The sequence below is a fragment of the Enhydra lutris genome, unplaced genomic scaffold, assembly GCF_002288905.1.
Source record: "Enhydra lutris kenyoni isolate GAN:26980312 unplaced genomic scaffold, ASM228890v2 scaffoldscaffold44, whole genome shotgun sequence".
Lineage (NCBI taxonomy): Eukaryota > Metazoa > Chordata > Mammalia > Carnivora > Mustelidae > Enhydra > Enhydra lutris.
In genome coordinates this window covers 2158971-2185349 of record NW_019154128.1, presented here as the reverse complement: position 1 = coordinate 2185349, position 26379 = coordinate 2158971, and positions in this window count along the sequence as shown.

The window sequence follows — 26379 nt, the reverse complement described above, 5'->3', positions numbered from 1 at the left end:
GAGATTTGGACTACATCATTGTCTTAGCATCTGATAGAAATACATAAAGTTCTACATCCAGTAATGGGAAAATTAACATCCATTCAAGTTTAAAAATGGAATATTTATGAATATTGATTATACTACGCTTTGAAACAAGTTAAATGTATTTTCAAGTTTCATCATCATGTAGTGACCGACCTCCAACTAAAATGAATAAATTAAGAAATCTTTACAAAATAATTAAAACTGTACTCCTTAATAATGTCACATATAAGGGGGTGCCTGGGTGGCTCAGTCAGTTTAGCATCTGACTCTATTTCAGCTCGGGGCGTGATGTCAGGATCGTGAGATCCAGCCCCAGCACTGTGCTCTGTGCTCTGTGTGGAGTCTACTTGAGATTCTCTTTCCCTCTGCCCCTCCCCCTGCTCACACTCTCTCTCTCCCAAAATAAATGAATAAAATCTTAGAAAAAATAATGTCATAGATAAGAAAATGTCATACTAGAAAGTATTAAGTGCTCAGAAACACATGTGAACATTATACCTAGGCATAAACAGAACACAACAAAAAAAAAAAAAAGGAAAGAGAATTTCAAAACTCTCCTGAATATAACAGAATGTAACAAATTAGATTGAATAAAGGGAAAGAACTTCCAGGTTCTATTTAGAGAGAACATGTTGTAATTGACATGTTAGTACATTCTCTGAACATACTTTAATTATCATTCTTCCCAAAAAGGAATATGAAATAAATAACCTGATTTTGTCTCTAGAAAATAAGTTTCATAGAGAGATTTTAAAGTGTTGTATTTACAAACATAATGTCCTATACTGAGTAGCTGTTTGCAACTCATCTTTAAAATATTGTCTTGTGATAGTGTTTTTTTTTCCAAGCATAGAATTTAGACATCCAACTAGACAATATTTTCATTGCATTTCTGAGGTCCAAAAGAAGTACTTACCTTTCTATGGGCCAGAAACTCTATGTGTGTGTGTGTGTGTGTGTGTGTGTGTGTGTGTTCTCATGCTTGTGCATATATATGCGTGTATATGAGGTGTATGCTCATGTTTGAGTGTTACGTGCATAGGAAGGTGCATGAGCATGTGTGTGCTTGTTCACATGTGTTTATGAAGGTGCACGTGTGCTTGTGCATGTCTGTGTGTATGTGAAGGTACATGTGCATACTTGTGTAAACATGTATAATGTGCATGTGCATATGTGTGCCTTGCATGTCTGTATGTGTGTACATGAAGGTGCCGGTGTGTGCTTATGCACATGTGCATGTGTGACGGTGCATACACATGTGCATGTCCTTATGTGTATATATGAAGGTGTGTATATGTTCTTGTGCACACATGTGAAGGTGCATGTGTGTGCTTGTGCATACCTGCGTGTGTGTGTATATGAAGGGGCATGAGCATGTGTGTGCTTGTGTGAGTCTGCATGTGTGTATGTGAAGGTGCATGAGCATGTGCATGTATGCATGGTACTATGTTATTCACTTAAGAGTAAAATCAAGAATCAGCTTGTGATGGATGTAACCCTTACTTCAATCACAGTAAAAGAGGAAGGGAAATTTTAGGGCCTTGTTCTGCTGATCTTCATCCTCTGAAGTCTAGTGCTTAGTTCTGGCCAGTTGTTGACCTTAATGACAATAGGTCAGGAACACCAGAACGCTTGTTACTTTGCTTCAAGGGAGGGCAGTCTTCCTGTAGAACTGTCTGAGCAGGTCCTCTTCTCACTCCTAAACAACGAGGTTTCCTGGAGTGAGAACTCCATGCAGAGTCAGTGACAGAGCTAGTAGTTATGGCAGATGATGTAGCTACGAAGAGTATGCAAGTCTAACAGTTGCAGTGGCACAAAGATTGGGCTCTCTCCCAGGGTGGTAAGAGGAATACGGAAAAGCTGTGTTTTTTTTTTTTTAATATTCAAAAAAGATAATAGTGGGAAACAGGAGAAAATGCGAAATGAAAGAAAAAAATAAAAGTCGTCAAACAAGCAAATGGCCAAATATAAGTATTTTTAAACTGAGCATAAAAGCCTGTCAGTGGGCATTGAAAAAATGTGGGATGCTGTAACATTTTGTAGCATTCACGAAGAGAGGAGAGGAGAGGAGAGGCAGAGTGAAACACCGAGGATGAGGACACAGGACCCCGCTGACACACCCAGGCAGGGTCATAGTCAGTTACAGAACAATAACATCTATAATTTATACACCTGTCTTCTTATGTTTATATACATACATGAAGGAAAAATGCCCAATAATTTATTTATTTTTGCAAGAACATAGAGATGAACTATGCCTTCTTTTCAAACCAAAGTGAAGTGGCCCTATTAGCAATCCCCCCCAGGCAGCAGATTTAAAGGAACATTCCAAATTACCTAATTAATTCAAATTTCTATAGCTGATACATTTCTCCATAGATGCACTTATATTAATGGAATATGCTGATGTGAGTTTGGTTAATTATTGACAAAGTCATCTTTATAATTGACTAGAGAAATAAACTAAAAAATGTATTTCTAAGCAACTAAAAAGTATTCCACATTTATTTTTTTAAAGATTCCATTTATTTATTTGAGAGAGAAAGAGCACCACACAAGCAGGTGGAGGGGCAGAGGGAGAGGCCAACAGGGGATTCGATCCCAGGACCCTGGGATCATGACCTGAGCCAAAGGCAGACATTTAACCGACTAAGCCACCCAGTGCCCCAAGTATTCTGCATTTAAATTACCTAGTACTATTACATATTAGAAATTTACTCACATTTTAAGCATTCCAAACTCTGAAGAAGTACTCGTTTCCTGATTTCCATTTTTCTAGCTAGAATGTTTGATTTTTCTCAATATTTATTCTGCCCTAATATCTTCATTAATATAAGAGACACTTTATCTCTGGTAATTATTGCTTAAAAAGAAACTCATCAAGATGGAAACTAATTAAGCAAACTTCTTAGTGTTCTTAATATTAGAAATACTATGTCTAAGGATCCCTTTTATAGGCATAGGCTACCGAAAATTTGCCAGTTTATTTTCTAAAACGAACATTGTAGTGTACGTGCTCACACTTTAAAAGAAACATTTGCTGTCAAATATAACTAAGCTGTCCCAGGAAAGTTAACACTCTGGAGCTAACTAAAAAATGTAATGTGATGTATTATTGGATGCTCCCTTATAGATTTGACTTAATACATAGGTAGAATCACAGTTACCTATTTTTTGTCCCTGCCTTTAAAACTTTCACTCTCAAACAACAGAAACACATGTAGAGTTCTAACTTCATCAAGGCCTTGATGAATAAAAGCCAGACATTGGTGTTTGGAACTCCATCTGTCCCTGTAAGAATGGCAATAGGTCAGAGAATGTCTAGAATGTCTGGGATGCATGGAGCCACACCATGCACTTTGCTGAACACAGAGTCCCTGAGGTCCCCTCAGGGGCCTGGACTTCTGGCCCTTGGTCTTTGTCCCAGGGCCTGACTTAGGGCTGTAATTCTGCTTTAAACAGAAATCTAGCCAACTGAACTCCAGAATTCCTTTCTTGGTCCTGGCCAGTATCTTTATCTTGAAGAGAAGTTCTTGCTTCTGAGATTCCTGAATTCCTCGTGATCAGAACTCCCAGAACACATCTGATTTCCCCTCACTGCCTCCCCTCCCCCATCACAGCTGCTTAGAAACTTGAATCACCAAACTCTTTCCCCGCCCTGTTGGATATTGATGTCCACCCAGTCCAGAAAAGTCTGCAGTTAGCTCTAGTCTCCGAACAGGGAAACCTCTTATCTTGTTAAAGACCACTTCTGCACTGGGGCACCTAGGCGGCACAGCTGGTTCAGCATCCAGCTCTTGGTTTCAGCTCTGGTACTGATCCCAAAGTGGTGAGATCAAGCCCCATGTTGGCCTGCACGCTGAGCGCAGAGTCTGCTTGAGATTGTCTCCCCTTCTCCCTCTTGCCCTCATACTTGTGCTCTTTCTCTCTCTCTAAAATAAATAAATAAATAAATCAGAGAGGATAAAAGACCACTTCTGTGCTGCATTGAACTGACTTCTTCATGCCTTCCACAAAGAACCATCCAGCCTACTGCACACCTGGGTCCATGTGAGTTAACACACTGAAACCACACAACATGTGGGATTTTTGAAAGCCATTATTCTTCAAAGAATGGCCCCCACCCTCCTGCATTTCTCATCAGACTACCTAGGTTGTCTCAAATTCTGGTCCTCAGAGCTGTTCCTTCGATGAATGCAATATTCTTTGATACATTCTAAAAGATTTAACTAAGAAATAAAATACGAATCAGCATCTGTTATTACATTTAGCAGGACTCCAAAGAAATAGGACCCAAGGTAGGTACAGTTTTTATTCATTCCAAAAATATATCTTGAACATCTGCTATAGGCAAGTCTCGAGGCTAAACACAATAAAGAGAAGATTCATTAATGGTGAGCACAGAATAGGATGAAGCTTGATATAATATACATTTGGTAAAATGTACTAATATTAAGAATACAGCAAGATGAATGTTTATGTATGTGTAATTATCACTGAAATCAAGTATAAAACATTTCTAGCATAGTAGAAAGCATCCTCAGGACCCTTTCCAGTCATCCTCTTCCTCCTTCCCCAAAGTGAAATTTATTTTACTTCTATCACTATAAATATATTTTTATTGTTCTTGAGCTTCTTTTTTTTTTTTTAAGATTTTATTTATTTATTTGAGAGACACACGGAGAGAGAACATGAGACACACACACACACACACACACAGAGAACATGAGGTGCAGGTGTGGAGAGACAAGCAGGCTCCCCACTGAACAAGGAGTCTGAGGCAGGGCTCGATCCCAGGTCCTGGAAATCATGACCTGAGCTGAAGGCAGACGCTCAACCGACTGAGCCATGCAAATGCCGCTGTTCTTGAGCTTCTTATACATTGAATTATCCATACTCCTTTGTGGCTGGCTCCTTTTACTTGACATACGATCTATGAAATTCATTTATGTTGATGTCTAATAGTTGTTATTTTTTTCTTTCCTATTGCTGTACAGTTTTCTATTATATGAGTATACCACAATGCATCTATTTTACTGCTGATAGACATTTGGATTGTTTCCAGTTTGGGGTTTGTTATGTCCGAGTTTTTGCATCCGAGAGACCACCAAGGAGCCAAGCACTGATGCAATCACACGAGGGTTTATTTAACAAGCTTAAGCCTGGGCCCAAGTATACCCGACACAGCGGAGTAGGGACTTGGACCCCGAACCAGATTACAGTCAGAGTTTTTAAAGGCAGAGTAGGGGTGGACTCGGCGGTGGGTGAGGACAAAGGGGGTTATGGATGATGTAAGTCTCTAAGGAATTCTGGAAGCGAGGTCTCCAGGACCTTGAGGGGCTAGCTGTTGTCCGAGGAAAAGGTTATTCATTACCAATAATAAAAATGTTCCTGTGAGACCCTTTAGATGTATACCAGTGGGTCATATACTTGGGAATGATTCTCGACACTATCTTGGAGGTTTAGAGATAAAATTTCCTAAAGGAATTGTTAAAGTAGACTTACAGGATTCTGATCAGACCTGTAGGGGTCAGTCAGGCTAGGATTGTCCTTAGCAAAATCTCAGGGTGAGGGCAGTTAAGTCCCCAGGGGAGAGCCACTCTGTCTGTTTCAAGGGCTTGTCAATAGGTGAGGAATTTTAATGATTTTCTTCTCCCTCTGTTTCCCACATCAGCTAAACTTGAGGTGGGATGGCCTTAATTTTCTCAGCCTCCACATTTCCCCCTGAACAATTTTGACCCTTAAATCTTTAAGGTTGTTGAAGGTGGAAGTTCTCATCTTCTGTAACTTCTTCCTGCTGAGTAGGGGCATAGAGTTGTCCCTACCTACTCGGGTCAACATTGATCAGTTGGGGAATGTGTAGGGGAGTTACAAAAGATGGAGGCAGCTGAATCCAGGGGTTAAAATTAATCATTAAAGGAGAGAGGGACTGTTTAAAGTGCTAACCTGAGTAGGTCAGAACCCAAGAAATATTTTGTGATAATCTGGAACATCAAGATGGCTGCACTTATGTCAGGGCTAGACTCGGGGTGGGTACAACCTTCTTTTTCTTGGCCTCCACAGGGTTATTATGAATAAAGCCTCTCTGCATGTTATAAATGTCATTCATGGACATATGTTTCATTTTCCCAGGGCTGACAAGAAGATTATGTAGGTCTACTTTTAAAACACCCATTCAGTAAACTTCAGTAAACCTCAATCCATGTGTTATAAATTAGGATTAAGATTTTTTTTTAAAGATTTTATTTATTTATTTGACAGACAGAGATCACAAGTAGGCAGAGAGGCAGGCAGAGAGAGAGAGGAGGAAGCAGGCTCCCCACTGAGCAGAGAGCCTGATGCGGGGCTCGATCCCAGGACCCTGAGATCATGACCTGAGCCGAAGACAGAGGTCCTAACCCACTGAGCCACCCAGGTGCCCCGGATTAAGATTTTTTAAATTTATTTTTTAATTAACATATAATTTAATATTAGTTTCAGAGGTACAGGTCTGTGCATCATCAGTCTTACACAATTCACAGCACTCCCCATAGCACATACCCTCCCCAATGTCCATCACCCAACTCCCTATCCTTTCCACCCTCCTCCCCTCCAGCAACCCTCAGTCTGTTTGATCTCAGTAATCTCAAAGAGTTTAGCCTTCCCTCCTCCCTTCTTCCTTTCCTCTCTCCCTCCTGTTTTTCCTTCCTTCCTTAATCATTTAAGAGGAAGCTGCAGAGATCCTCATCCTCTGCCCCCCAAAATCTTAGCCTGCACCTCCCAAAGCAAGAATGTTTCCTTATATAACCACAGTGCAATTATAAATTTCAAAATATTTATGTTTGCCAGATTTTGTCCTCAGGATTTGATTTAAATTAAGCATTTGGGGCAGGAGTACTTCAAAAGTAATGTAATGTTTTTCTCACTCCAACACACCAAGAGGCTATTGCTTGCAATGTTAATTTTACTTACTTGGTTAAGTGGATGTCTGGTAGATAATAATATGTATATTGTTACATATATATTGGTATAAGATGAAATAATATAATGTCTAAAGATTGAATGGAATAAAAATTCTGTACTGGAAAAATTCAACATCTCCAGACACAGTCTTCATTGCAAAACGTGGGAATGAGGCTAAATAAATTTTTAAAAAATCATTCTTTTTTATGTTTCTCTAAATAGACTATTGTTAACATTTTGATGTGCAGGCATATCTTTAAGGATTCTTTTTCTTACAGTAATACAGATATACCTGTGGATTTTGAGTCTTTACAAAAATAAGATTACATTTTAAAAAATCCATTTTCCTAACCTCTATAGTGAGTATTTTTCCAAGATAATAATTAGGCTTCCCTGACATCAACCTGACACATAATGATATTTCATGTCTTTTACTTTTACCTTCAGAAGATAGGATAAAACACAGAAAGAAAGAAATTTTATACCTAATTTATGAGGCACATAGGCATAAATTTATATTCTTTGTTGTTGTTTGGACTCATTTGTCCTCACGCATTTTTGATCTTTCATCTGAAGTCTAATTGGATCCACACCAAATATTTTTCTCTCCTTTGATGACTCAATTATTCTGGAGATGTCAATTAGCAGGTTAAAAGAATGAGCACGATGATAATGAGGGAGAGACAGGAAACATAATATTGGCCAAAGAACATTAAAATACATTCAAACGGAAAAAAAAAATGTTTTCCTTCTTTCTTAGTAACAAATGTCTGGTCATGCTTGGTGTTATCAGGAGGACCTCGTGGGTGGGAAAAGATAATGAGTTTCCTTCCTTCCAGTGTGATAATATCTAGAGAATATCAGGAGCTTAGTGTCCAGCTTGTAACTTATTCACAAAGGTAAAGAAAGATATTAGTTTCGAAGAGATCACGCTATCCATAGAGTGCAGAGTTTGTGGAAAAATAACAAATCTAACAGCTGCCAGAACACCTTGGTAAGCTACTCCGTAATTTGACACCTGAGAGCCTCGCTAACAGGAAACAAGGACAAAAATGGAGTAAAACCACTCCAAATCAGAAAATAACTAGACTTTCAGGGTAGGTATAATCCCAAGAGAGAGGAGGAGAGAATGCCAGCATGTAAGGAATAGTGGTCCAGAAACACAGCGCTTTTAAAGGAAAATTGATTCAGAAGAAAAACATGATAGTATGCAGGAAATCCATAAACCATTATCACTCACCCTAAAATCTTAAGAGAGGCTGGGAATGACTGAAGCCTCCTGTTACACACAGGGTGGGATTTGAGCCAATTTCACTGAATCTAAAAACATGAAGTACCTTCGTTGATGCTTCGTTATGCCTGGAGTATGTGAGGAAAGCAGTATTCAGAGTACGTGTCTGAGGAATGTAGAAATGGGTTATTTTTCCTGCCAGTTCTTTCGCCAATTAGCCCTGTTACTCATGGGATAAAATAGCGCCCTTGTTCTTCAAGTTTCCCATTAACAAAACAGGCACAATCCTACCTGATTCACCCAGCCTAGAGAAACCACATACAGATTAAATGAGTACACTTAGAAGATCTAAAACCTGGTTAGAATGATAGGCATTTAGAGTTGACAGACTCAGGTAGGAATCGATGGGTACATGTCAATGCCCCAGCCCTGGATTGTAATTATAACCAACTATAGTTTGTCTTTACCTACACCAACATGTCAAAACTCACACGCACAGAAAGAATCCATCTCTCTACTCCTCAGTTCTTATCTATTTGATGTAGACGCCCAGGCAATCACCTAGATCTGCCTCCTACCTGCACTTCTAATTGGTCACCATATATTACTTAATGCATCTGCCCAGTCACATACTTCTCTCCATTTCCTTTGCCAAACCCTTTACCAAATGCTGCAACATCTTCACCTTGAATAGTGCTACCGATTGTGATGATGGTGATGACACAATGAGCAGAATGTGCACAACATTTATGTGCCAAGAAATGTCCCACACGCTTTCCACATACCAATTCCTACTAGCGTAGCAATAACTCTGCTAAGTAAGTGTACAGTTTTCTCCATGTGCCGGGTGAGGGAAGAAGAGTTAAATAATTTTCCATGAATGGTGAAGCGAGGACTTAAGTCCAGCCAACATGGCAACAGACTCAACCTCTTAAACACCACGTTGTAACTAGGAAGTCTTCCTTTGCTCTTATTATCCCTTCAAAGTATTTTGTCACACTAAGTCTAGACTATTACAACCATTTTCTCTTGCCCTCAGGGTAAAATTCCAAATTCCTTAATATGACACAGAAGAATTCTAGCTCAGCTTCTAACCTAATCCTTGACCACCTCTCAACGTACTCTACTTGTATGAGACGGCTTTTATTTCTTGGAACACCTCTGTGTGTTATCTTGCCTTGAATAGTCCGTTGCACATTCTTTCCCATCTACTAAGGACATATTCCTCATCAGTTTTACTTGGGTAATTTCTACTCATTCTGCAAGTAGCTGTGAGTAAGCCATTCTTCTTCTGGGAAGTCTATCAACTCTTTCTCAAGATAATTCTAAGTATCCTTATAAGGAATTTCTATCACATCTTTTTTTCTCTCCCAACTCCTTCTGTGTTATAATTGTCTACTTACTTTACTGTCTCTTCCAGTTGACTATAAGCTCCTTGAAGTTCAAAACCATGTGCTATTTAATTTTGTATCCTCACCAATTCTGGCATGTAGAATGCACAGTTGGAGGTTCTCAGTGTGAGGTCATTTGTATGAACTTCAGGAGTTCGACTAATTTCCATGAAATTTTATGTTAAGTATTTTGAGTTATGGATGTGTATTTGGGGGTAGAGGGTATGGAAAATAATTGCATTCTATGACTTGCTACTGTGCTAGGTTGCCTTTAGTGAAATAAACTGGGTGTCTTCCAGGAGCAGCTCTATAACATCTGTCCCTGAAAGAATCCCATAACCTCCCAATATTTTCCAAGGTCTGCTCTCTTCAAAACATTGACTGGATGGCACCTCTCTATCCCTTACATGATAAGCTGGACCTGCTTTTTGGGTCATGGTTCTATTTAAATTAGGGAATTGAGGGGTGTCCTCAGGACACCCAAGTCATAATATTTCCTATATAAATTAAATGTTGTCATTGAACTTGGCCAGAAAAATTGAATATTTTAGTTAATCAAATATTCTGATTAATGGAGAGCAATAACAGGTGAGATGAGACCATGCAGGAATGAAATGGGTTTATGTGAGTGGTTGGTAGAATTTGCCTTTTTACTTTACAATTGCAATTATCTGTGGGTTTTTAGATTTCAAGGAAGCAGGATTGGTTAAAAGACCGGCTTTTCAGTGGAATTTAATCTTTGATGATTCAGCAAGATCTCACAGAGCTTTGGGGGTCAGTGTTCAAAGTATTCATCATCATTGCCATACCTGTGAAAGTAATAGAGATTTCCAGTTGAAGGGTCAGTTTGAACTCCTCTCATTTAGGCTTAGTATATGGTTGTCAGGAAGAGAAGAGAAAAGTGTTTAAAAAATTTAGTGGATGACTTCCAGGAGAATAAAGAAAATTTGTATTCACTGTCCGTGGTGGCTGAATTGTTTTTTGTTCTCTAACATGTATTAACCTTCCACCCTCCTTCTGTGGCCTCATAACAGATTCATTATTACTTTTTTTAATGATAAAAGTGTTTGGACCAAGTGTTTCATTAAAAGGACAAGCCTGAGCACATCCTGAGCATAAAGCCTTCAGCTCTATGAAGTAGAAAGTTAATGTTCACAGGAATTCTCATGTCCTTTGTATCCAACAGAAGGACAATAACACATTAGTCATTTTTCATCTTAATTGGGGTTGGGGGCATACAGAAAATAGAAGAAAAACAAGAGAAACAAGGACTGCCCTTTCAAGGCAATCTGTGGGGATCTTGAAGCAAGCATTATGTTCCATCTAGCATGAATCAGTCTTCTCAAACACCTTGTGATTAATTCCACATAATAAGAGAAGTGTCAAAACATTCAAAACATTTGAATCAGAAACCTGGAGCTCACAAAGAACTCAAGCTGTCTTTAATAAATTAAGACCTTCCTTCCCAACTGGCTGATGGTCATCTCCAAAAGGCTATTAAATAGATCATGACAATAAAAGAACTTTATCATCTTTTTCCCAAATGTGATCCTTCTCTTTTCTACTTCATTGCATTCTAGGAGAGAGAATTAATCAATCCATCTTCTAAGCTACTTCTACACCTTGTTTATTGCACCGATGCCTTAATTGCCAACTTTTATGTGTAAGCAATATACAGTACAGATTGCATGTTAGTCTCTCTCTAAAGAGTGACCTGACTGAACCCTTGGAGAGCAGGGACTGCCATTGTTTTCTGCTTCCACAGCATTTTGCACAGTACCAAGCCATAAGTAATAGTTAAAAATAAGAATAGCTAAGATATGTTAAAAATTATATGCCCACCATCCTAATCAAGTTACATGTACTGACTTACCTATTCTGTAGGCTAGCCCATTGAAACAGGCACGACTATTGTCCCAGTTTTACAGGTGAAGAAACCGAAGTACAGAAGGTTTAAGTAGCTTTCTGGGACCACATACATAGCAATGGAAGGAGCTATGATTCAAATGTAGGCAGTCAGCCTCCAGCCTGTCTGTCTGTCTGTCTGTCTCTATCTCTCTATCTCATAGGAAAATGCTATATTCAATAGCTTGGGGAAGTACCACAAATTAGGCTACCAGAAATAGGTCCTGTTAGCTAAAGCTCTCAGTGACATGTCAATAGGGTGAGTTTTGTTTGCCTAAAATCTGATCAATTATCCTAACAATACTTATTTCACTTCTAATACCACAGCCTTTCCCTGCACCTCCTCTCACTATAGACACTGTAACATGGTTCTATGTATCATAGATGTTGAATAAACACATGTTTAATTAAATTTCATTTCTGGCAACATGAAAAACATGATATCTTAAAAAATTATTTTTTTTAAAGATTTTGTTTTTATTTATTTGACAGACAGAGATCACAAGTAGGCAGAGAGGCAGGCAGAGAGAGAGAGAGAGAGGGAAGCAGGCTCCCTGCTGAGCAGAGAGCCCGATGTGGGGCTCGATCCCAGGACCCTGGGATCACGACCTGAGCCGATGGCAGAGGCTTTAACCCACTGAGCCACCCAGGCGCCCCCCAAAAATTTTCTTTAGAACACATTGAAGGGCTGGGAAATATAAGAACAAACACAAAGGAAACATTTAAGCCCTAAGTTGAAACGGCAAGGAATTAAGATAAATCTCTAGGAGTCCAAAGCAAAGAAAGGGCAGGCAAACAGATTTTTTTTTTTAAGAGTGCACTAAAGCTATAAGTGCTCCCAAAGCAATTTGCCAATTTTAGTAAATTTAAGTATTGGATTTTTACCATCCACGAGAGGGATAAGAGATAGGGGCTTGGGCCCAAGAGAGTGGAATATTGAGAACTGAAATGCTTATGTGTAATTGGGACACTCAGAGAGCTAAAGCTTTCATCAGAAGATAAAAATTCAACCACTAGGGGTGCCTGGATGGCTCAGTGGGTTAAAGCCTCTGTCTTCGGCTCAGGTCATGATCCCAGGGTCCTGGGACAGGGTCCTGGGATTGAGCCCTTCGGGCTCTCTGCTGAGCAAGGAGCCTGCTTCCTCCACTCTCTCTGCCTGCTTATCTGCCTACTTGTGATCTCTCTCTGTCAACAAAACAAAACAAAACAAAAAACAACTTAAATTCAACCAACTGGATGAAAAAGAACCTTGTCTATCTCTGGGATCCATGGTCAGAGCTCTGCAGTGGTGAACTTGAGGTTTGAATTTATACTTTCTATTCAGTCTAGGAAACACAAAGTTTTAAAATTACAATAAGTCACCAGCAGATATAGCAAGATACCTGACAAGCAAATGATAAAGCAAACTATGGATTTCAGGTCAGCATAAACCCCAGATCTGAAATTTTGAAACACACAACCGATAAATGACCAAATGAAAAAAGAGTGAAGAAAGATCCCTGGGGACATGATATATTAGGAATGTTGTATACCAACTAAAAATAAGCATAAATACGTTTTTTAAAGGAATAAACCAGAGAATTGATAACATGACCCAAAAATAAGATATTATACAAGGACAGGCAGGTTTGAAAACTATCCACATAAACATTTTAGAGATGAAAATCCTGTAATAAATAAAATTTAAAATTTTATGGATTACTTAAAAGACAAACTAGGTGCTGCTAAAGGGAGAAGTAACAAGTGTCTTTAAAGATACAAAGAAGGAATTTGAGTTAGAAGTGAAAAATATGAAGGAGAGTTGGAGAGACATGTCAGATAGAATGAAAAGACTGAATATAAGTTTCAGAAGGAGAAGAAATTGAATGTAGAAGATAAAATATCTAAAGAGGTATTGATGAGATATTTCCACATTTGAAGTAAGTCATGCAATCTTAGGTTCAATAAGAACTACAATCTTAGGGGGAGCCTGAGTGGCTCAGTCAGTCAATACCTGACTCTTGATTTCAGCTCAGGTCCTGATCTCAGGGTCAGCAAGAGATTCTCTCTTTCCCTCTCCCTATGCCCTTCCTCCCACTTGCTTACTCTCTCTCTAAATAAATAAATAAATAAAATCTTTTAAAAAAGAGAACTACAATCTTAGGAGAGTAAATAAAAGGAAAAAAATATTACAAATAGGACAATAAAACTGCAGAGCAACAAAGGAAAAGAGAAGAACTCAAATTGCCCATGACTTAAGACTTATTAACCATGGAAGATAAACAATGGTGGCACCTGGCAGGTTCCATTGGAAGAGCATGTGACTTGATTTCAGGGTTGTGAGCTCCAACCCCACACTGCAGAGATTATGTAAAAATAAAATATTATTAAATTATTAAATTTATTAAATTATTAAAATTATTTAAAATATTAAAATTATTAAAATCATTAAAAATAAAATAGAATTTAAAAAGATAAGCAACAGATTGAGGGCTGACTTCTTAATAGATCAAAGGAAGTCAGCAGATGGTGGAGCACAACATTCAACATGTGGAAAGAAAATAATTATCAGTCCAAAGTATAAAAACAGTAAAGCTGTTATTCAAAAATGATAGTGTGTTCTATTTTCACGTATAATAAACTGTCTTTTATTAAAGAAAATAAAAAAGAAGGATAGCAGAAAGAGGGAATGAAGTTCAGAAGAAATAGATGAAATGCACAAAGGAACAGTCAGTAAGAAATTTTCAGCATGAGGGTAGATCTTTATAAATACTGAATGCATAAAAAATAGTATTGCAGATTTCATGATCAACGAAACAAAATACTCAAAACACTGATTAATAATAGCATACAAGTCGGAAAGGCACTGACTAGTTAAAGGAACTAGTCAACTTCATACTCCACTGATTCTGCCACTTATGATTAAAAGAGTGACAATTGAAATAAGTTGTATAAATTCCCAACCAGGGATGGAAAATACAAAATCACAATGAGACCTCAATGAAGTTCCACCCCCAATAAAAAAGAGACAAAATAATTAAGAGCAAAATAACTCAATAGAAAGGAAAAAAAAAGATCAAGCTCTTTCAAATATGTGAGTAATCACAGTAAATGTAAATAGGTAAACACTCATTAAAATGGCATTCCTATTTTTTTTAAATCTTTGGTTACCTCCTATATTATTTCACTATATTACTACCATGACATAAATACCATGGGGACCTTCAGAGGAAGCACACATTTTAGGGAAAAAAAAAAAAAAAAACCAAAGAAAGATAGAGGGTAATGACAGATACATTGTTGTTGTGGACTGATTTGTGTGTTCTCCAAGATTCATATTTTGGAACTCTAATCTCTAAGGTGATAGTTTTAGGAGTTAAGGCCTTGGGGAGGTTGTAAGTTTCAGGTACTGTCATGAGGATGGGGCCCTCATGATGGAGTTAGTGCCTTTGTAAGAAAAGACCCCAGAGAGCTCCCTCACTCTGTCATGTGAGGACACAGGAAAGTGTGGCCATTTACAAGGCAGAAAGAGGGTCCTTATCAGAATCCAATCATGTTGGCCTACAGAACTGTGAAAAATGAATTTTTCCTGCTTAAGCCATCAGTCTATAGTGTTGTGTTCTGGCAGCCCTTGTTGGCTATACAGAGGCTTAATATCTTGAGAAGATAAAAGGATTTCTTTAGCATAGTTTTCATATAAATAAAATAAAATGTATGCAATAAAAATTTTCAGAAATTTAGAGGAAATTGATTAATTCACTACCTTAATGGACTATATCTTTCAAGTAGGCAAAAGAATTTAGTAACATACAGAAAATCAGAAAAGAACAATTAGTAATGGTGGTCTAATGAAAGCACACAAGTAATGAGTGAGAACATACTTCAATCAAGCACACAGGAACAGTATACAAGATGACTATGCCCACACCATAATTCAAGTTCCACACACATCAAAAAATCATAGCTCATTTTTTTACCCAAATTCATTGTTCTATAGGTCATAACCACCCAGAAGCATTTTTTTTTTTTTTTTTAGTTTTTATCTATTTAAGTAGTCTTTACATCCATTGTGGGGCTTCAACTCATAACCCTGAAATCAAGAGTCCCATGCTCTACTTACTAAACCAGCCAGAAGCCTTAAAAGGTTTTTAAACAAGCAACAAAATCCTAAATGTATAAGAATTGGAAGAAAAGGAACAAGACCATTATTATTCACACATTCTGTTTTCTCAGAAAATAGCTGAGATAATTAATAGGGAAAACATAGAAATAAGAGAATTTAGCAAGTTTGATAGATATGATGTATATATTAAAAATCAATGGCACTTCTATACCCCATCAACAGACTGAAATGTAATTTTAGAAAACACAATTAAAATAACTATATATATCATATGAGACATATGATATATATTTTTAATTTGATATAATTTTAATTTGATATATGATGTATAAATATATATGGTAAACAATGAAGTATCAAAAGAAATGTATAAATTCAGTGGATAAAATGTCAGTGCTGAATTGAAATAAATTAAAATAGGCCTAAATAAATAGAATAAAATGCCATGTGTAGGGATGGAGTGATGTCTTAAAGTTGTAAATTCTCCACAAATTAATGTAAAAAATTCAATGCAAACCCAATTAAAATTCCAAAATGTTTTTCTTGAACTTCCTGAAATCAACATATGAATTTTAAAATTTATGTGTAAAGGCACATGATAAAAAAAGCTAAGGCAGTTTTGAGATGAAACAATACAGTCAGGAGTCTGTCCCACAGAGATTCTTATAATAGAACAGTAGGAAAGGACTGCAGCAGGAACAGACAGACAGAACACAGAGAATGACAAGTGGGGGACTAGAAACACACAAGATCTTTGTAACCCTTGTCACGAGGCAGAGCCTGGCTGCCTACCATGAAGAGATGGAACATTCAATACCAGGAGATGAGGCAACTGTTTATAAATTTGGCCAAACAAGGAACTGGATCCTTCATTTGCAAATTAAACTAACATGAGTTTCATGTGAAGAATCAAACCTGAAAATTTTAAAAAGAAAATAGAGGATAATACCATTGTTATCTCAAGAATGGATTTTTTAAACAGATGCAAAGCCACAAAAGAAGATTGACAAATTTGGTCAATAAAAATAAAATAAAATAAAAGCTAAAATAACTAAACATTAAAATAAAAGCTTCTGTATATCAAAACCCAGTGTGTAATGTGTGTGTGTGTGTGCGTGTGTGTGTGTGTGTAAAAGAGAGACTGACCAAGAAGGGACACAGAGGAGATATAGACTGGAATAATTGGTGTCAATTATTGAATCTATATCTGTTATATATTTTTAAAACCATAAGGGAAATACAGGGGCACCTGGGTGGCTCAGTGGGTTAAAGCCTCTGCCTTCGGCTCAGGTCACGGTCCCAGGGTCCTGGGATCGAGCCCCACATTGGGCTCTTTGCTCGGCAGGGAGCCTGCTTCCTCCTCTCTCTCTGCCTGCCTCTCTGCCTACTTGTGATCTGTCAAATAAATAAATAAAATCCTTAAAAAAAATAAGGGAAATACAAATAATCATGTAGATAATTGGACAGAATTAACAGAAAACCTGAAAGAGCAACTTAAAAATTTAAGAATTCTCAGTTTCTGAAGTAATCAGGGAAGTAAAACTGAAGTCCAAAGAGATACAATGTCATACTCATCAGATGGCTAAAATATAAATTAAATTACCTGAGAATAATAAGGGTTGGTAATTCTGTGAAGCAATAAGAACTTTTACACAGTTCATATAGCATCTGTTGGACAGACATTTTGCAGAGAAATTTTGTCTAAAAACATTAAAGTCAACAGTTAACACACCTCTTACTTAACAATTCCAACTCTTGGAATATGCCAAAAATAAATTCATGAGTGTACAGAGGCTATAGAGGAATTATAAAAGGAGTATTATAAGTATTTTTAAACAATGAGTATATTCTAAACATTAATTAAGAGGTGAATGAAGAAAGAACTTGTGACAATTTTGAAGATTTATTTATCCATTTGAGAGAGAGTAAGCATGGAGGGAGGGGCTGAGGGAGAGGGACAGAGAGAATCCCAAGCAGACTCCCCACTGAGCATGGAGCCCACTGTAGGGCTGGATATCCTGACCCAAAAATCATGATCTGATCCACAATCAAGAGTTAGACGCTTAACTGACTAAGCTACCCAGGTGCCCCAAAACTTGTGACAGTTTTGTAGACTGAAACATGCAGCAGTGAAAAAGAAGGCATAGATATACACCAACCAACATGAATGAACCTCACAACTAAAATATCAAGAGAATAAAGCAAATTTAAGGATGTAGTCTGAAATGTATAAAAGGTAAAGGGTGTCTATGAAAACCTGCAGCTACATATTCTTATTCTAATATTATTCTTATTATTTTTATTCATATTCTTAACATTATTCTTAAAGGTTAAATATTGAACTTTTCCCTTTAAAGTTGGGGACAGGACAAGAATGTCTACTCTTACCATTTCTATTCAAAATGAATCACAAGTCCTACTCAGCACAATTAAGATGGTGGGGAAGAAAGGGAGAGAAGAGAGAGATAAGGAGGAAAAGAATAAAAAAAAGGAAAGAAAAGAGAGGAAAGTAGATACAAAGACTGGGAAGCAAAAAATATTTTTTTATGATTTTATAGATTACAAACACCAGAACTAATAGATCAATTTAGCAAAATCACAGGTTAAAAGATTAATGTACAAAATATTGGATTCTGTTTCAACTACAATAAACAAGTGAAAAATGATGTTTAAAACATCTTAATTATTAGTAGCATTTAGAAAGCTCTCCAGGAATACATTTAACAAAAGATGTGCAAGACATCTAGAAAACAGTGCTGAGAGAAATTTAAAAGGACCCAAGTCCATGCTTGTGCTTTGAAAAACTCTATATTTAGTTAAAATGTCAATTTTCTTCTAAACTGATCTATAGATTCAATGCAACTCACTCCAATCAAAATGATATCAGTCTTTTTTGAAAATAGAAATTGGAAAGCTATTTTTCAAAAATTACATGGAAATGGAAATGACCTCAAATAACAAGACAATCATGGAGAAGATAAACAAGATTAGAAGACTTACATTCCCTGATTTCAAGGCTTATTCTAAAGCAACAGTAACAAAGATCATGTGCTCTCTGCAAAAGTATATATAAACAGATCAGTGGCTGTGGGAAGAGTCTAGAAATAAACCCACACATATGTCATAGGTTATTCTAAGAAAAGAAAAAAAAAAGGTGTCAAAGCAATTCAATGACAAAAAGGAAGTCTTTTCAATTAACAATGTTAGAAACATAATATATCCATTAACACCTTTTAAGGTATTTTATATTTATGGACTCATTTGAATTCTCACACAATCACATGAGGAAAATACTACTACTATTTCCATTTTTAGAGAAAAGAAACTGAGGGACACAGGGGTTAGTACCTTGCCTAAAGTCCCACAGCTCACAAGTAGCAAGGCAGGAATTAGAACAGAAACAATACGGAGACTTCAAAGCAAGTAGGATGATAGGGGAGGTATGCTAGAGAAAGCTATGCTGGATCTGGGAAAGATGAAAAGTGTTCATTTGGGAGACAATTTTCTTCCATGATTTTCTCTAGTTCCCTTTCACTCTTTATATTTTCCTGGCTCAAGGGGGTCTGCATTCCCGTCATCTTCCATTTGAGAAATCACACTCCACCCATGCTTTATTGCCTCTTTGAAGGAGAGGTTACAGGACTCCTTTAAATCAGGAAAATAACATAATTCACCCAATATAAAACATAATTTAAATAGCCCTATAAATATTAATAGAATTAAATTTATAATTTAAATACTATCTCCCCCAATTTTTTTTTTTCTGGCCTAAATGGTTTCATCACAAAAGTCTACCTAATGTATGAAGAATTAACATGAACTCATATAATGCCTTACAGAAAATAGAGGACCACTCTGATTTAGCATTGTGCTGGAAGTTGTAGCCAGAGCAATAAGGCAAGATGAGGAAATAAAATGCATACAGATGAGAAAAGAAAAAAGAAACTGTCTGTAATTGGTGATGACATGATTGACTACATAGAAAATTCCAACGAGATTACCAAAAACACCTTCCAGAACTAATACGTGAGTTTAGCAAGTTCACAGGGTTCAAGATAAACATTTAGAAATCAATTGTGTGTGTGCATATACATATAATTAATATGTATATTAAATGTATGAAATAAATTTAAATATAGATTATAGATTATGTATGTATATATGCAATAAATGTGGACATTAAAGCTTTATCTATTTTTTTAAATTTGTGTTACAGTTTCAAGTTTTTAATTTAAATTCCAGTTGGTTAAAATACAGTATAATATTAGTTCCAGGAGTAGAATTTAGTGATTCATCACTTACATATAACACCCAGTGTTTTAAAAATTCCATTTACAACCACTCAAAATAAATGAAATATATATATATATATGTATATGCCTATTAAACATGTATATAACTTACATGCTGAAAACTACAAACACTAGTGAAAGAACTCAAAGAAGAACTAAATAAATTGAGGGGCATGCCAAGTTCAAAAATTGGAAGATTCACCATGGCAAAGAAGTCATTTCTCCCCAGATTAATATACAAGTTTGACACAATTTCTATCAAAATCCCAAAAATATATTTTTGTAGGTATAGACAAGAGTATTCTAAAATTTATATGGAAAGGCAAAGGAACTACTAACATAATTTAAAACTAACATAATTTAAAGAAAAGAATAAAATGAAAGTAATTAGTCTACATGGTTTTAAGACTTATTACATAGCTACAGTTATAACTGTGGAATTGGCAGAGATATAGACACAGAGATTAATGAAACAGAATGAGATAGAGTCTAGAAATAGATTCACACCAACGGCCCAAAAGATTTTCAAAGAGGTGCAAAAGCCATTCACTGGAGGAATAAAGATTGTTAACAAATGGTGCTGGAATAATGGGACATCCATAGACAAGAACAAACCACAACAACAACCAAAAAGCAAAACCACAACAACAACCAAAAAGCAAAACCAAAAGCCCTTGACCTATGATTCACACTTTATCTAAGAATTAGCCCCAAATGGATAAGTGAGTCATGGACTTCACGTGAAACATAAAACTATAAAACTTTTGGAGAAAAAAAGATAAAAGATCTTTGGAATCTGAGGGTAGATGAAGAATTCTTAAGCTTGACCCTAAAAGTGTCATCAATCAAACAACAAGTTGATAAAAAAGACCTCATTAAAATGCAAAATTTTGCTCTGAGAAAGATACTATGAATACAAAGAAGAAATAAAATATAGAGTAGGAGAAAATATTTGCAAGCTACATATCAAAGGGCCAATATCTAGACTATTTATATCCATAGCTATAATAGAGATTGGTGATAAAGATTAGACAGTCATAGAGATATAGACATCTCAAAACAGAACTGTTGGAAAACAAACAATTCCTTGAGAACATTGACAGTAGGCATAAAGAGACATTTCACTGAGAATGACCTACGAATGGCAAATAAGCACATTAGAAGATGTTTAACATCAACAGCCTATAGATAAATGCAATCAGATATTATTACAGACCTATCCGAATGGAAAAAATAAGCAGCAGGATACCAAACACTGGTAAAAATGTGGAAAAACTGGATCGCTCGTATATTGCTGGTTGGAATAGAAATGGTAGAACAACCCCGGAAAACAGGTTGTCAGTATTTTCAGAAACTAAACACACAACTACCAAATGACCCAGAATTGCATTCTTGGGCATTCCTCCCAGAAAAATGAATACAAGTTCACATAAAAACTGGAACATGGATATTCATAGCAGCTTTACTCGCAATAGCCCAAAACTCAGAACAAATCTGATGTTCTTCAATGGAAGAATGGCTAAATAAGCTGTTAATGATTAAATATATTTACAATAGACTACTACTCAGCAATCAAAAGAAATACAGTATTAGATGGAGAGGAGAAGTGAGGTGGGGGAAATTGGAGAGGGAGACAAAACATGAGAGACTGTGGACTCTGAGAAACAAACTGAGGGTTTTGGAGGGGAGGGGACAGGGAGCCTGGTTGTGGGTATTATGAAGAGCATGTACTGCATGCAGCACTAGGTGTGGTGCATAAACAATGAATGCTGGAACACTGAAAAGAAATAAAATAAATATAAATAAAATAAAATAAAATAAAAAATGAAACCTACTGAGAAGATTTAAAAAAAAGGAAATATAGTATTAGACCAGGGGATTGGGCTCAGGTTATAGCATTTAACTGCAGATCAAAAGACATAAGGTATTGATATGTGCAAGAAACTGAATTTTCTAGAACATTATTCTAAGTGGAAAAACCAACCCAGGAAGTTTACAGATTATATGATTACATCTATATAACATTATTGAAATGGCAAAATGAAAGGTTATTTAGGGAGGAAAGCAGGAGTGAAGATGGAATGAAAGCGGGCATGGCTATAAAAACACAACAAAGATTCTTGTAGTGATGTTCTGTATCTTGACTCTATCAATATCAATATTCTGCTTATGGTATTTTACTACAGTTCTGAGGGATGTACCATTGGGGGAAACAGGGTAGCATATACCCATGATCTCTCTCTATGTCTTATTACTGCATGTGAATCTACAGTTATCTCAAAATAAAAGTTTAATTAAAAAAAAGTAAAGTGCTCAACATCTGTCTCTTCCCCCAGACCAATGCTCTATGAGGGACTATGCCTTCATTTTTAGTATCATATACTGCTGGGAATGTACCTACTAAGTAAGAATTTGTCAAATGAATCTCTACATTGTACTACTATTTTTTGTTTGCTTAAAAAGTCTGAGGAAAAAAAACTTGAGGGACAAATTACCAAAGTCCTGACAGGGAAAATAAAAAGAAAGAGAGAGAGAGAGGGAAAACATGAACAGACAATTCACATGCACACACACACACACACACACACACAAGCATGCATTCACACACAATTATAAAAATGGCTCTTAGCATTTCAAAAATATCCAAAGTTACAGTTAGATAAATACAAAATAAGACAACACTGACAACTTGAAATGATGATTGGTGGATATGGAAAAATATGACAAGATAGCCTGTTTGCATGGCTGTGAAGAATTAGTATTCTCTATATATTGCTGACAGAAATGTAAACAAGTATGATCACCGGGGAGAGGAATTTGTCAATATTTAGCAAGACTATAAATGCATTTCCATTTTGATCCAGCAATATGACTTCTAGGAATCTACACTAAAAATGCACCGTTAGCAAAGTGAAGATATACACAAAGCCATTCATTGTGGCAATTCTTTTTATTTGCAAAATATCTGAAACAGACTAAATGTCCATACTTGGAATAATAGTTAAATAAACAATGGCACACTTACAAAATGAAGTATTTTAAAGCTATAAAAAATATGGAAGATCTCTTAGATGTACTATTAAATGAAAAATAAAAGTCCAGAAAAGTACCTGTATTGAGCCTTCTTTCATGTAAGAAAGAAGGGGATATATGAAAATTTACATGTGTCTTTTCATTTTGTGCAAAACTATTGCAGGAAGGATAGGTCAGAAATTAATGTGATTAGTTATCTGCAGAGAGAGGGGATAGGAAGGGGTAGTGATATTTCTCTCAAAGCATCTTTTTCTAATGGCTCTGACTTTTAGAATGATGGTAATGTTTACACACACTCAAAATAATAAAGTAAACTTAACTAGGATGTGGATGGAACCCAAGTTGACTACCAGCTGTAGCAAAAGAATCTGTTTTGCAAATAAATCAGATAATCATGTAATCACAATGAAAGGAGTTGGGAAGGAAAAGAACTAGCCTAAGTAATTATGGAAAACAGTAGCTCAATTGTGTACTCCAAGGTTTATGACAAAAAGAACTGTACATAGTTAATATTTCTCAAAGAGTCAGTTTTACATGTATGCTAGTGTTGAACAAATACACAATATATTTTGGATAATAAAAGCCAGGCGTCTCACTGTTACAGAAAAATGTCACGATAGTGAAATACTGAATTGTAATGAAGTTTCAAATACTGAAAGATGGAAGGCTATAATGAAACTGTGGTATTGGAACAGAGTCAGAGGTACCAGTACGGATTTGTGGTTTTAATATATATGCAGATATATGAAAACAGAAATAGAGATGTGTGTCTATGCATGTGTTGGAAAAACCACATACATTTCCTAGTTATTTCTACTGGGAAGGCCTAGAAGCAATGATATTTCAACACAGCAACAAATAGTCTTTCACCCAGATCTTGGTTTCTAAATATAGGTCTAAATATCTGATCAAAGAAACCAGAGCTCCTTGTAGAAATGACTAGGTCTGAAACTGGGAAAAGCAAAATATAAAATGAGCCCAAACATCATGTGCTATCTTAAAGTAAGGAGATGCTCAACAATTTCCCAGGACATATTAAAAGGACACAGAAACAACTTGAAGGAACTCTCAGTGGCCAAAGTTGGAATAATCTGAGCACAAAATAAGCAGTGAGAGTATTGGATTATACCTAGAGTTAGAATAAATATCCGTGACTCAATTACTGATGTAAATCAGTATTTGACTACACACTCGAGGAGAAAAGGACAGGTCTTACTCAAAATAGTCTTACTCAAAATAGAGTTACAATAAATAAATATAGAAGGAATGAAGAAAATGGGAAAATCACCATTACTCTAATACATAGTAATAATTACTACAGACAAAAGTTATTAATGAATACTAATGTAAGGGGGTGAACACATGACGAGAAGAAGAAGAGTCTTTGCCTAGCTTCAAAGTATCCCCTCCCAAGTATTAATTCTTTGCAAAGAGCAAGATGGTAGCTTCACAGTGGAGAAACCCTGAAAATACTACCTTAACCACCTGATGAAAGTTACTATCTTCTATCTCCGTCATGCCCCCTTGATGATGCACTGAGGAGAGAACATCTTGTCTGAAATACTCTTGCCAAAAATGCATAACTTGAACCTGATCATGAGAAAACATCAGACATAGCCAAATTCAATGATATTCTACAAAATAGCTGATAGTATTGTACAAAAAGTGCAAGATCATAAAAGAAAAACCTGAAAAACAAATACAGATGGTTGGATATCAAAGAGACATGGCAACTACGTGCAAGTGACATCCTGGACTGGGTCCCAACCCAGACAAAAGGATGCTACTGGAACACCTCGTGAACTTAAAAGGTTCTGTACACCACTTAACAATGTCAACGTTAATTCCTAGTGTCCATACTTGTGCCATGGTTATATAAGGTGTCAACATTGGCAGAACCTGGGTGAAAGTTATGCAGAAATTCCCCACCATTTCTGCAAGCTGAAAATTATTATTTTAAAGGAGCTCATTTTAGAAAAATAATTTGAGTGAAAATAACTCATTAAAAAATCCCAGCTATCTGAAGGGTTTGAAGAGGTGGGGGGGTGGGAGGTTGGGGGAACCAGGTGGTGGGTATTAGAGAGGGCACGGATTGCATGGAGCACTGGGTGTGGTACAAAAACAATGAATACTGTTATGCTGAAAATAAATTTAAAAAATGATTAAAAAAAAAAATCCCAGCTAGACAAAATCACCCAGGTAAAGTATTAGATTAAACTTGTGGCCTTCGCATTCAAGCCCTATTCTTAAGGGAGCCTTCATAAATAAAGTGAGGTATGCAGAAAAACAAAAGAAATTAAAGAAGACATATATATGTTATATATAATGTATTATATATAATATATATATTCAAATATAAATTGAATTCAAATATATATTTGAAGATGCGATGGTGTATAGAACTGACTGGATGCAAATACACTCTATCCCTTCTAAATTTTTTAGAGAAATGCATTGCCAGAGGAAGTGTAATTCTGAATTTAAAAAGCCTATGATTATTTGAAACTCTGATCCCAATTTTTCATCAACAGAGGAGCCAATAATGCTATATAAGGCCCGAGGAAACCATAGGCCTACTTCAGATGTAGCCAAGGAAGGTGATGGAAAACAAAAGCAAAGGCAGAGCCAGAAGCTATTTGGAACATGACACAATGTTCCTTCAGAGAGAAGAATCAGGTCTTATCTGTCTTCAGAAATGCCCTCTCTTTATCCAAACAGTTCACCAATGCCTCACATGTCATGGGAGCTCCTTGAGTAGAGACTCAGAAACAGCTTTATGATAAACACACTGAACATAGCAGGATAAGTTATGATCACAAAATACTAGTGGCTTGACACAATAAAGGTTTGCTTCTTGCCCATGTCCCACAATAGTGTGTGTTACAGGCAAGGCTCTGGGCTCCCCTCTTTCAGTGGCTCCATCATCCCCTAGGGCTGTAGAACCTTCTACCAGGGGTGGGAAATGGGGCATGTGTGGAGGATCCTGCAAGATGTTGGAATGGATCAAGTTGGAAAATGGTGAAGGGAATCTCTCCAGCGTAACTCTGACCAGAACACGAGTCACATGGTTGCACCCATCTGTAAGGACAACTGGGGGGGTGCCATCTGCGTGCCCTGTTTGGTGAGCTTCTACCTGTCTTTCACACACACATAGACCCAAGGAGTCTTCCCAACTGCTATTTTCTTCCTGATGGTATTTACTTAAAAAGCTAAAATGCTTTTTTTTCATTCAAAATTGTAATTGAGAAATATATTTCTATTACTACACATAGATCTGGTTCTTTCATGTAAACTATTATAAAATATCTTATGGTATGAATACACTACAGTTTAATTAACCAAGGCTTTATAGGTGAGCATATTGGTTATTTTCCATTTGTAGCTATTACAAGCGAGGCTGCATTGAGCATCCTCTATGTCTCTGTGTGCCCATATAGGAGCATTTCAGTTATATAA